The sequence below is a fragment of the Peromyscus maniculatus genome, chromosome 2 (assembly GCF_049852395.1).
Source record: "Peromyscus maniculatus bairdii isolate BWxNUB_F1_BW_parent chromosome 2, HU_Pman_BW_mat_3.1, whole genome shotgun sequence".
Classification (NCBI taxonomy): Eukaryota; Metazoa; Chordata; class Mammalia; order Rodentia; family Cricetidae; genus Peromyscus; species Peromyscus maniculatus.
Window position 1 is genome coordinate 37,804,244 of NC_134853.1, and position 12,135 is coordinate 37,816,378.

Here is a 12,135-nt window from a genome sequence, read left to right on the forward strand (position 1 = left end):
GCGTCTGAGCTGTGCCGATACCTTGTAGGTGAGAGGTAGAATCTTTAAGGGGCCAAGCTTCGGGCCAATGTTTTAAAGAAATAACTGAAGTGTCAGCGCCAGTATCTAAAAGACCCCAAAAACTGTGATCATTAACTTTTAAATTTAGCATGGGTCTTTGTTCTAAGGTGGAAACCCAGCATGCTAGAGGGCCCGTAGAGCCAAATCCACCCTCACCTCTGTGTGGTTTAAGAAAAGGATTATTAGTATGAAAGCGGGGCATCAAAAGCAGTTGTGCTATGTGAGCACCCTGGGGAATAATTGTCACCCCTTTACCAGCCTCAACCATGATTCTAATTTCCCCTTCAGAGTCTTCATCTATCACTCCTGGAATTACTCTAATACCTTGCATAAGAGCGCTACTCCTGCCCAGAATCAGTCCTAAAGACCCTGTAGGTAGTGGACCCATAACTCCAGTACCGAGAGCCTGGGGACCCATCTGAGGTGTTAATACTGTTCTGGTGGAGGAGCAGAGGTCCAATCCTGCACTTCCAGGGGTGCCTCTGATAAGGTCTTGGACAAAAAGGGGTTCCTTCGAGGAACAAACTGGATGGGATGGTGGGAAACTGGGGATGGGGCAGGTGTATCCAGGGCTCCGTACACCTGGCTTCGGGGGGTCCGGAGCGGACCCCGCTGCCCGTTTCCCAACGGTGGTAACATATTTCCCTGAGCATAAACCTTAGATCGGCACTTATTACTCCAGTGATGTCCCTTTTTACATCGCGGGCAAAGTCCCGGTGTCTTTGCCGTTTTCTTGGGCTCTAGGACAATTATTCTTAATATGACCTTGCTGGCCGCATCCAAAACAGGTTTTTGGGCGGTTTCCTCCAGAATTAATCCCCTTCATGGCTGAGGCCATTACCTGTCCCATGATGTGATGCCCATCTATATCTCTACATAGTTTAAGATAATCATTTAAGCTCTTGTTTTTATGAGGCCTAATGGCCTCCTTGCAATATTTATTGGCATTTTCAAAAGCCAGTTGCTTTACTATGGGCATGGCTTGATCAACATCCCCAAACACTCTCCCTGCTAGTTGAAGCAGGCGATCTACAAATTCTGCAAATGGTTCTGATGGCCCTTGAATGACTTTAGATAGTTGTTCACCAGCAGCTTTATTAGGTAGCCCTTTCCATGCTCTGGTAGCGGCCACACTAATCTGTGCATAAACTGCAGGATCATACAAAAATCTGTGCTTGTAAAGTGGCATACTGCCCTGTACCCGTGAGCATCTCAAGATTACGAGCCGGGAAGCCTGCAGCAGCATTTCTATTAGCTGTAGTTTGACAGTGTTCTTGAAACTCACTCCTCCAAATTAAATAATCCCCCCCCAGAGAGAGCAGCGTGACACAGCTGCATCCAATCGCTAGGGGTGCAATTTAAGGCAGAAAAAGATTCAAGTATAGCGATGGTAAAAGGAGCATGGGGCCCATATGACATCACAGCTTCCTTGATCTGTTTGATGCTTTTAAAATCTAGAGGATTGTGCTCCCTTTGTCTCTGCCCTTGAGCATTTTGAGTCTCTATAACCGGGTAAGCAACTCCCCCCCGTCAATCCCTCCATGGGTGCAGAAGGAAGGACCTCCGTGTTGCAAAAGTCAAGGTTATGGGCTGGAGGTCTATCCTTGCGAGAAATCTGTGATTTCCCTCTTAGGCATCTATCATCCTTTTTTGATCTGATTTCTACATCATCACCCTCTGAAGATGACTCTGCAGAATCGGAAGACGACTCTGCCGAATCAGAAACATCAGAAGTTTGAAGAGTTCTGAGAGCCTCTTCTATCTGAGACTCCTCCAACACAGCTTTAGCTTCATTTAAGAGTTCTTGGACTTCAATATCATCACTAAGCAATGCATCCTTAACCAAGCGCCACAAAGAAAAAGTAGCTAAGGATATGGAATCAGGCCCTTCTTTATGCAAATATTTCTGTAAGTCAACCTTGACCTGTTCCCAATCTGGTATATTAAGTCCTCCGGAGACCAGAAACCAAGGACTAGCATTCTGGAGGATTTGAACAAAATCTTTAGCCGTCTTGCTCTTAATAATAGTGCCTTGCCGCCTCAACAGTCCAATTAATTGTTCCTCGAGGAGTGACTGTGAGCTAGCCGCACCCATTCCAATCCTGTTGGTTAGCTGTGGCACTGCTCCTCGTGGCTGGCTGCCACCCACAGTGGCCATGCCGGCAGAGGAGAGTGCTGGTTGGAAGAATTGCAGCCATAGTTACCTTTTTAGAGCTTTATTGGGGGAGAGAGAGAGGGAGAGAGAGAGAGGGAGAGAGAGGACAGACAGAGGACAGACGGAAGGAGTGGAAAGGAAAGGGACTCACAGAGGGCCCACCCGCTTTTTAGTATGGGATGCCATAGCAGGCTGATGATGTAATTAAGGACCGAATCCTTACATCCCAGACTTTCACTTATTATAAAAAAGCAGGTAGATGGGAATAGGGGTGTCATTCCTTTAAAAAACTGCTTCCAGCTGACTTTTGGATGTTGGGGAGAAGGGAGAAGGGGAGTTTCCTGAGGTAGACAGGCGTTGTGGGATGCTGTCTGTCATCGGTTTGCTCTGGAGACATGTATCCCTCTTGGCTGTGGCTGGGAACTTTCTGTTTGACAAGATGCTGGTGACACAAAGTTGATGATCTCTGGACTCCAGTTCTGTGGTGGTCCTGTATTATTGACTGAACAGTAATAATAGGCAACTGGGAAGAGAAAAGCTTGTGGTGCATGAGAATTTATTTATTTTTTTGGAATTAGGGACAAAGCAAAGATCAGGGTCCTGTCCGTATGCACGTGAGAAACTCAGGCAGTTTAAGAATGTGTGGGTGGCATTAAGGTGAATTAGGGCAAGTTGTAGAAACCACCCAAGCCCGCCCATTTGAAGCCACCCACTGCCAGTGGAAGTCAGACAGAAAAGGTTGCACGTGGAGACGCAGAAGTGGGGAAGGAGAAGGGTTTGGAACTTTAGCAGAAAGCTTGGCGATAAAGTAACTCTTATTTGCCCGCTTGCTGGCAGAAGTTCCCATGATGCTGTTATGCAGCCAGTTTACGCTGTTATGTGGCTAGGTTTATGCTGTGCCTGCCCCTATCCGCCAATGTAAGTGGTAAATGTATCTGCCCCTTTGTCTTGTGGCTGTAGCCGAGAGAAAAATAAAAAATTAAAATAACAAACCGGGATCAGACTACAATCTTGGGCGTCCCCAAAGAGTGGAGAGAGATCTAAGAATCAGCTCAAGTCACCATTCCTCTTCAACAAGGGAAGGTGAGGGCTCGGCTGCACTGCAGTTGGTCCACCATTGAACCCTAGATACCATTGACCTCCTCGTCAGGAGTGAAAATGTGCCTGCCATTGCCAGTACAGCCCGAGGACAACCTCTGGGGTGTTGGTCACGAAGAATATAGCTCAGACTACAGCCACGAGAACGGTGGACTCGCTGTGGTGAAGAATCAGAAGAATCACGGTGGTAGAAGTAGTGGAAGCTGTGTAGGGGTCCAGAGGAGGCGAGGGACGTGCGCGCTCGCGGTCTTGCTGGATGGGGGAGGAGGCGGCAAGCAGCAGCAGTCAGCAGGTCCTCAGTGGTTTATCCTGGGTTTCAGCACCAATGTTGGTTACACTGTGGCACTGCTCCTGTGGCTTGGCCGCTGCCCACAGTGGCTATGCTGGAGGAGGAGAGTGCTGGTTGGAAGAATCATAAGCCATAGTTACCTTTTTAGAGCTTTATTGGGGGGGGAGAGAAGGAGAAAGAAAGAGAGGGAGAGAGAGGACAGACAGAAGGAAGGAGCAGAAAGGAAAGAGAGGGACGCACAGAGGGCCCACCTGCTTTTTAGGCTGGGACGCTGTAGCAGGCTGATGACATAATTAAGGACCGAATCCTTACAAAAAGATGTCCCCCCAGCACAGCCAAGTGCAGACCATCCCAAATACCTGGTGACCACGCATGTGATCCAGCCATCCCCTAATGCAGCCTTGCTGTGTAAAGCAAGCTCAAATCTCACTAGAAAACCTTTTTGGGCTCCCACACTAATGGCGGGAAAAATCTGCAGGAAAATAATTTAAGTATACTGTGCACTTACATCTGTCTACTTTATTCATCTAAGACAACATTCTATCTACATAGCTTCAGCTCTGTTCTCACATTCAGCTCCTCTCTGTCCCTTTTCTTTCTGTCTTCTCGTAGTCCTCGTTCTAATAAAGCTCTTTTGCTCTCAACCTCATCTTGGTCCTCCAATCTTCAATCCATTACACTCCTTCATCTTTCACACTCCCCAGGCAATTCAATTGACCTACAGTCTGCAAAAACTGCCTTGCTGCTTCCTGGTTGGGGGGGGGGGGCAACTCTGCTCAGAGCTAGGAATTCTGCTTGAATACTTCATTCCACCTAGTATGCAAAAAACCCTATTGTTCTGAGTCAAATGCTCTGGAATACCACTTGGCCTGTGAGAGGAAAGAAGGTCTGAGCTTCATTTGCACAAGAAATAAAGCTATGTACCTTGTCTCCAAGGTGGTGTCTCTGGAAGGGAGTTTATCTTAAGTCAGGAGACTGTTTGCCATTATGGCTTAGGATGCTTGAGAAGTATATCAGATAAATACATGTTAGGAATTCTTGGAAACATACATAGAATAAAAGAAAATCATTGCAGGAACTAGCTAACATATATACAAAAGCTAAAATATCACCAAGACTCCTTAAGCCATGGCTTGACCTTTGGAAAAGTCCTTGACCTTTCCAAGTAGTAGCTTTTGTGAGAGTAGCTGGATTCCATTATACTTTCCTACAGCTTGAAGCAGAATGCACCAGCGGATATTGATCCAGGTTCTCCAGAAGTTATCTTGTGTTTCTGTCTGTTTCTCTCCCCACTATATTTTTTATTTAACGTTTCTTATTCCTCTCTCCTCAAGAGTACCCTAGGGAAAAAGTGGGAGCCAGCCTCCCACACATGGTGCCAGAACATGGGGTTCAGGTTCAAGGACCCTCACAGAACAAGAATTTAACTAAGGACTTGGTGAAAGACGAGGGGGACATTGTGGAGCAGGGGTGTGTGTCCAATAATGAATTAAAAGTAAAGGCAATGGTATTCTATTTTGGGGACTATAAAGATGAAGCAAGGTGGCTGAAAGAAATGCCAAAGCAAGTTAGGCTGCAGCAAACTGTCTCTGTCCAGGTTTCTTTCTCTCTCTCTTAGTTTTTGTCTATTAAAATTAGGGAAATATATAGGGCTAAGTATAGGAATATATTGTAGGTAAAAAGCTTAGAATAAGGTAAAATATAGGAATATAGTGTCGGAAAAAAACTTAGAAAAGCAATAAGACAGAGGAACTGTGTTCCTGGAACTCTGAATGCAGACTCCTGGGGAAGAATCAGAGTCTTACAAAAATACTATGAGGAAAATGGGCAGAAAAAATTCCTGTGGAAGCTTTTGGCCTGTGGACAGCTTAGATCTGTGTTTTTTTCCCCTGAGGCAGATGCGGGTCACACAAAACTTTCCACTCCAGTGCTGCTGGATAAAAACACTTACTGATAACACTGTTCAATCAGGATCAGTTTCCTCTTGCCCATGAAGCCAAGTTTAGGGAATAGAAATCTTGAGAAAAACTTAGTAATTTCTCTATCTCAAAAACTAAAAGCTTTTCAGGTCTTTTCTTCTCATGTCCCTTTTATTTCTGTTAGGGCAAAATTAGACTCACCTGGAAGGAATGGAAAGATCTCCTGTAACTGCCCTAGCACAAAATACCTCTCAGAGTATGGCAAACCCTCATTGATAGTCCTGTCTCCCCATTCAAGTCAGTATTAGAAAAGCAGCAGACACTTTGGACCCTAGTCAGAATCCCCTGTGGTCAGAACCTAGTGAGAGATGCCTGGGAAAGTGCAGGCAGAGAGCTGAGTGCAGCAGCATCTCCCCAGGATGGAATGGCAGCAGAGGTAGTGCTGCAGACCTGGAAGAGCTACTGGCATGGAGAAAGCAGTGGGGGGGCTTTGAAATCCTCCCTGCAGAAAAAGCAGGGTCTAAATCCTTACTAGTAGCTGCAGTGGCCGCATGGAAAATACGGAGACAGAATTTGGCCATACAAAGAAGGCAGAACTGGGGATGCAAGCCCCCACCCCCAGAACAGAAAGCAGCTAGAAGAGGGCTGAGCCACGGTTGAGGCATCAGGGGCTCTGCATCTGGGGTAGGAGACAAGCCAGAACAAAGAGAAGCTATCTGGGGGCGGGGGGGGGGGGGGTGTTCAAGGACTCTTTTCACTGACCTGGTGAGGTGGGGAGTGAAGCCCTGAAGGGTTTTTTGTTTTTGCTTCTGGCATCAAGCAGCACTCTGAGCACACATGGGTGGGTGTGACCCACTCTGGGGACAGTGCCAGGTGATGAGTCTGATTAGGGAGGTAAATCTGTACAAAAACCTCCCATAGCAAAAGAGCAAAATTATGAATACAGACCATGTGAATGAAACCAGGAATGCAGTGGCCACAACTGGCTGCCGCTGGGTTTTCTCCCAGACCTAGAAAGGCAGCTTGGGGAATGTAGTTTGTAACAGTGTGGCAGTATAGGTAGGCCCAGAGGAAAATGCAGATGGGCTGGGACAAAAGTTTTTAAATGTTCCTTATAACAGAGCGGCAAGACATCAAAGGGGAATATCAAACAAATGCATGTTTTAATTCTTTTAAATAGCTTAAGGAGTTAAAAAAGGCTTACTGCCAGAATAAACCCCAAAACACCCACTCTTTCCACAAGCTCTGTTAGCCTTACCTCCTGAAAACAGGAAACAGGTAAAAGCTTGCCTGTCAGGAGGCATTTAAAATGCTAATGCATTGGTCAACAAGCTAATTTGAAACTCTTTAGAAAGCAAGGAAAACCAGTCCATACACCAGGTAATTGCTTTGGGAGTAGAAAAAACTTATGGGCAAATAAGAAACTTGGGCTGTGCTTGAGAGGCAAGAGAGAAACATTGGCATCATTAAAAGAGCTCATGGCAATCTTAAAATGCAGCTTCAGAAAATTAAGAAGGGAAAATTTTACCCTCAGTCACAAAATGAAGCTTGCTGGCTGCCTGATTTTAGTATGATGTGTGGAACAGAGAAATGTCAGCTCTAATAATACCATAGCTGCTGATGTCCTTCCAGAAAACTGGAATGAAATGGAACCTGGAGCCACACTGCTTCTAGTGGCAAATTAATGTGTGGCCCCTTTAAGAAACAGTTTGAGTCTTACCACTTGTACTGAGAAATGTCTTAATTACTATGGGAATCATTCTCATGCTGAGGCAAGGCTTCTAGGGAAAACTAACTGAAAAGTGCTGCTCTAGTGGGGAAGGAAGTTTCAGTAATGTTTGTTTGAATTGTGGCACTTAGGAGAGATGCAGTGAGTTAAGAGGCAGCTGCCAACTGGTGACTGTCTGTCACTGGGCACATTTCTGCCAGCTCCGAAATGGCTGAGAAGGCCCAGCAGGAAAGGCCATTTTGGGGGAGTTGCATTGCCCCTAGTGTTACAGCCCATTAGCACTGAGTGTTTACAACCACTAGTAGCAAGTGTTCCAGTCACCTAACAATGGCACTCACTGAATTCCAGGATCTAGGGAGCTGGGTAAAAAGACTCTAGAGCCACTGATGAATTAGTTTGACTTCAAACTGCCATGAAAATTTTCAGGATAATATCACAGCTGACTGTGAACTCTGAACTTCAGGAATGAAGCAGTTTTGAGTTCACCTACAATTTTAACTGTGGTAACTTATGCGTTGCATAATCTTTGTCTTGTTGGAAAATAATGTAAATAGTTCAGTTAAGAGCTCTTTTCTAGATGTTTGCTAAGGTTTATAAAGTAGTCAATGTAAGTTTGTAAAAAGTATAAATAGGTATAGTAAGAATGTAAATAGTTTGTTAAGAGATTTTTCTCAATGTTTGCTAAGGTTTGTAAAGTAGTTCTATAGAGTTTGCTTTTGAATACATGTTTGTAAAAAGTGTAAACTTGTATAATAATAGTAATGTGAACCATAGTTTGGTGAAACTAAGAGAAACTTTAAGTTTGATTCAGTTTATTTGATTCATTTGCACAGAGAGTTTTGATTTAGGAAAAGGCTTGGCACAGCTAAGGCTGTTTTAGACATTTTAGACACATTCAAAAAAGAACATTCTGTCTTTATCATTCTTTGATCCTTTACTGGGAGGTGTGGCAGCCTAGGGATTGCTGTAGATGTTTCAACTATTTGCAAGCTCTTAGTAGGGACTTGAATCAGAGCTGAGTTATGCTCTGTACCCCCTCTTGCCAGAGGCTGGTAGTCAAAGATGGGCAACTTTCTTCTTGCCAGCTTCTAACCTAAGCCAGAGTACGCTTGATGCAAAGTGTGTCTCCATGATGATAACAAAGATTAGTAAAGAAGAACAACCTAAGACAGACACAATCTATCTGGAGGGTCTTGATGGTCCTTTATAGAGGGGGGAGTTGTGGGGGGTCCACAAAGGTTTCCTAGTGAGATCTGAGCTTGGCTCAGCAGGGCTGCATTAAGGGATGGCTTGATCACATGGGTTGTTTCCAGGTAATTATAAGAGTCTGTACTTGGGGGAGGTCTTTTGCCCTACCCCTTGGCATTACTTTAAAAAGCCCTTTTGAAGAGACAGAAGGGGCTGGTGGATATTGATCCAGGCCCTCCAGAAGCTATCCTCTATTTCTGTCTGTCCTATTTCTACCTAATATTTCTTATCCCTCTCTCTTCAAGAGTACCCTGGGAAAAATGGGGAACGGTGGGAGCAGGCTTTCCACATCCTCTAACCTCTTCCATCTGTTCATTAACACTTTTATCTTCAGTTCTAACAGGGTTTATAAAGCTTGAAATTGATTAACCACAGCTTTCTCTAAATTCTGTATCTCCTGTACAGTAAATGATTCCAGTAACTTCATAGAACCAAAATTTTTCTTATTTTCATCATTAATATATGATTCTAAAGATTTCATTTTATCCATTTATGATGACCTTTCCTCCTTAAAAATATCTGTATGGCATGAGCATTGCCCTCCAAAATTAATGTTCAATCCACTAATTTTTTCACATTTATTTTCAATAGAATTAATTCTGGTTTTTCATTTATCATTAGTAGATTGTATGGACTGAATTTCATGTGGTAAATTAGCAGAATCCAAAAAATGAATCCTCTGGGTTAATTTCTCATTACCACTTTGCAAAGTATGTATCAGTCCAATTAATGTCTCATGCTTGGTGCTGTTATCAAACAATTTTTTAAGGATATAATATGAATTACCATGCTAATATCCATTATAGTGAAAATTGTACACATTCCAGGAAGGTTGTATATGTCTTACAAAATTTCATCCATGGTAGAAACAAAGAAAATTTTAAATTTCTGAATGGTTACATTATCTGCTATGATGTAAGAGAGTTTTTAAATTTGTCAAGATTTTTTTGTACTAATTAATTAATTAATCAGTTTAAGGTGTAAAGTTACCAAGTAATTTACCTCAGATAAGATCCTCAAGAGATTGTCCTAAGTGTCCTAGGTGTTCCAGGTGTGTGTGTGTGTGTATTCATTTTGCACAGGGTTTCTCTATGTAGCCCTGGTGTCCTGGAACTCAACTCTGTAGATCAGGCTGGCTTTGGACTCAAAGAGATCCACCTGCCTCTGCCTCATAAGTGTGTTGGGATTAAAGGTGTATGCAACCACATCAGGCCATTTTACTTTGTGTTTTTAGAAAATATTAAAAAATTATGTGTATGTGTGTGGGTGCTTGAGCAGGCCAGAAGAGTGTCAGATCTTCTGGAGCTGGAGTTGTGAACCACATGATGTAGGAGCTGGAAAATAAACTTGGGGCCTCTGCAAGAGTATCTGGTGCTTTCTTAACTGTGAGCCATCTCTCCAGCCTTATTTAATAGTTTTGACACCTTGACCATGTCAGAGAGGTTCTTTCTGATCATATGGTTTGAGGTTCTGAATGTCTTTTTCATTCTTTTCACAGATATAGGACACATCCCCCCTGCCCCCAATCATTTCTTTGAAGAGATTCTGTGCCTTAAGTCTAGTGTGTTTGTATGGCTGTTACATGTACATGAGAGCTGAGGAGGGCATCAGGTATCCCCTTCATTATTTCAAAATAGAGTCTCTCACTGACTCTGAAGCTCGAGGCTTGTGAGCTCTCAGGATCCACTTTTCTCTGCCTCTTCCCACAAAAGTAACCAGCTTACAGGCACCTGTGGCTGTGACTGTCTTTAATGAGAGTTCTAGAGATCTGAACTAAGGTTCTTATGCATAAAGGAGCCATCTCCCCAGCCCATGCCTTGCTTTCACCTCAGCTCCTTCTAGCTATAGTTTGGGTATTTTGATCATATCCTTCAGGTTTTCTAAGTTATGACTAGGCTCACATCTGTTAGAATGCAGTATTTCCTTGAACTTGTTCTCCATCTGATAAATGTTTTTTAATGCTATTTTGTAGTTCCTTCCCACAGACCTAATAAACAGTCTTGAGTCAAGCAAAACCACAAGTTACTATGTGAGGCGTGTCCATCATTGTGTAGCTACTGGAGAAGCCCCATCAGGATAGACTTCTGCATTGGATAGTCTTCAATCTAGATAGTCTCTTGGTGCTGTATTTACCAGACAGATTCTAATTGCCAACATTTTTGTTCCAAACTAAATTTCCTTGTTCTTGTGTAGCTTAGTTCATTCACATTGCTGTTTTGTTTTCCTGTTTTTCATCTTGCTGACTTTCTCATTTGATATGGCTTTTGTTTCCAGGTATTGGATTCATTTCCTTAATCATATTCTTGCTTATCATATCTTTGGGTCACTGACTATATTTGCTAATAACCTTTTTGAGATCTTTATCTGGTGTTTACCTATTTGTCTTTGAACTCTGTAGCTGAGGAGTTAGTCTTTAGCTGGAATGGTGATTTATGCCTTGCTTTTTCATGTTTACTCTTTTTTTTTTTGTTTTAATCCTATTTTTTAAGTGTGTGTGTGTGTGTGTGTGTGTGTGTGTGTGTGTGTGTTATGGTGGGTGTTTGGTCAGAGAGCAACTTTGTAGAGTGGTTATCTTCCTTCCACTGTGGGTTCCAGGGATTCAACTCATGTTGTCAGCCTTGTGTGATGTCAGTTAGCTTCATTTTTCAACTGGATATACCTGGGAAAAGGGAAATTCAATTGTTGTGTTGCTATCAGATTGGCTGGTGAGGCATTTTCTTTATTGCTTATGTAGGAAGGCTTAGGCTACTCTGAGCAGTGCCATCCCTAGGCAGGTGGACCTGGGCTGTAAGGCTTCATCATGGCCTGATTCAGTAACTGCATTGACTCCCCTCAGTGGTAGATTGGGACCTGGGAGTTTTAAGATGAAATAAACCCTTCCTTGCAAAGTTGGTTTTGGTTGGTGCTTTATAGAAACAAGAACACCAGAGAAGTGCTTTTATCTGCTGAGCCACTTCACTGGTCCTACTGTGCTTTTGTATTGTGATTTATGTATCTGCTAGTTTGGATATAATTTCTGGTTTTAACTAAGGCCCTTTCAAGTGATAGCTTGCTCTTGAAGGCTTAATCTCCAGTACCATTGAGAAAACTAGTGTAAGGCAACAATATTAAACCATATAAGATACAGAAACACACTTAAAAATCAAGTAAAGTCAACACATAACCAATGACTAAAAAGGTACTAATGTACTGATGTGGGATGTTCTTCTGTAAGCTGTGAGTATCTGTTGCTCTCATTGGTTGATAAATAAAGCTGCTTTGGACTATGGCAAGGTAGAATAGAGCCAGGGGAGATATCCAAGCAGATACAGGAGAAGGGCGGAGTCTGGGAGATGCCATCTAGCTACCCAAGGAACAACATGCCAATAGACTGGTAATGCCACATCCATGTGGCAATACTTAGATCAATAGAAACAGGTTAATTTAAATTTAAGAGCTAGCTAGTAATAAGCCTGAGCCATTGGCCAAACATATATAATTAATGTTAAGCCTCTGAGTGGTTATTTGGGAACTGGTGGGCGGGAGAGAAATTTCCGATTACAGTGTATTATGTACTATGAAGTTAAAAAATTAATCAGGTTAAAAATGAAAATAAATGAATGAGATAAAGGCCCAGGACCAGAAGAAAATAGAGGGG

At 43.1% G+C, this 12,135-nt stretch overlaps 1 non-coding gene across 1 annotated transcript; it reads right to left on the bottom strand.

Annotated features, from left to right (window-relative positions):
* Positions 1 to 10,457: 10,457 nt before the first annotated feature.
* On the bottom strand, positions 10,458 to 10,586 carry LOC121827755 (small nucleolar RNA SNORA18). Its single transcript, XR_006070056.1, has one exon. It is a non-coding gene; the product is annotated as a small nucleolar RNA SNORA18 (small nucleolar RNA).
* Between the last annotated feature and the right edge of the window lie 1,549 nt (positions 10,587 to 12,135).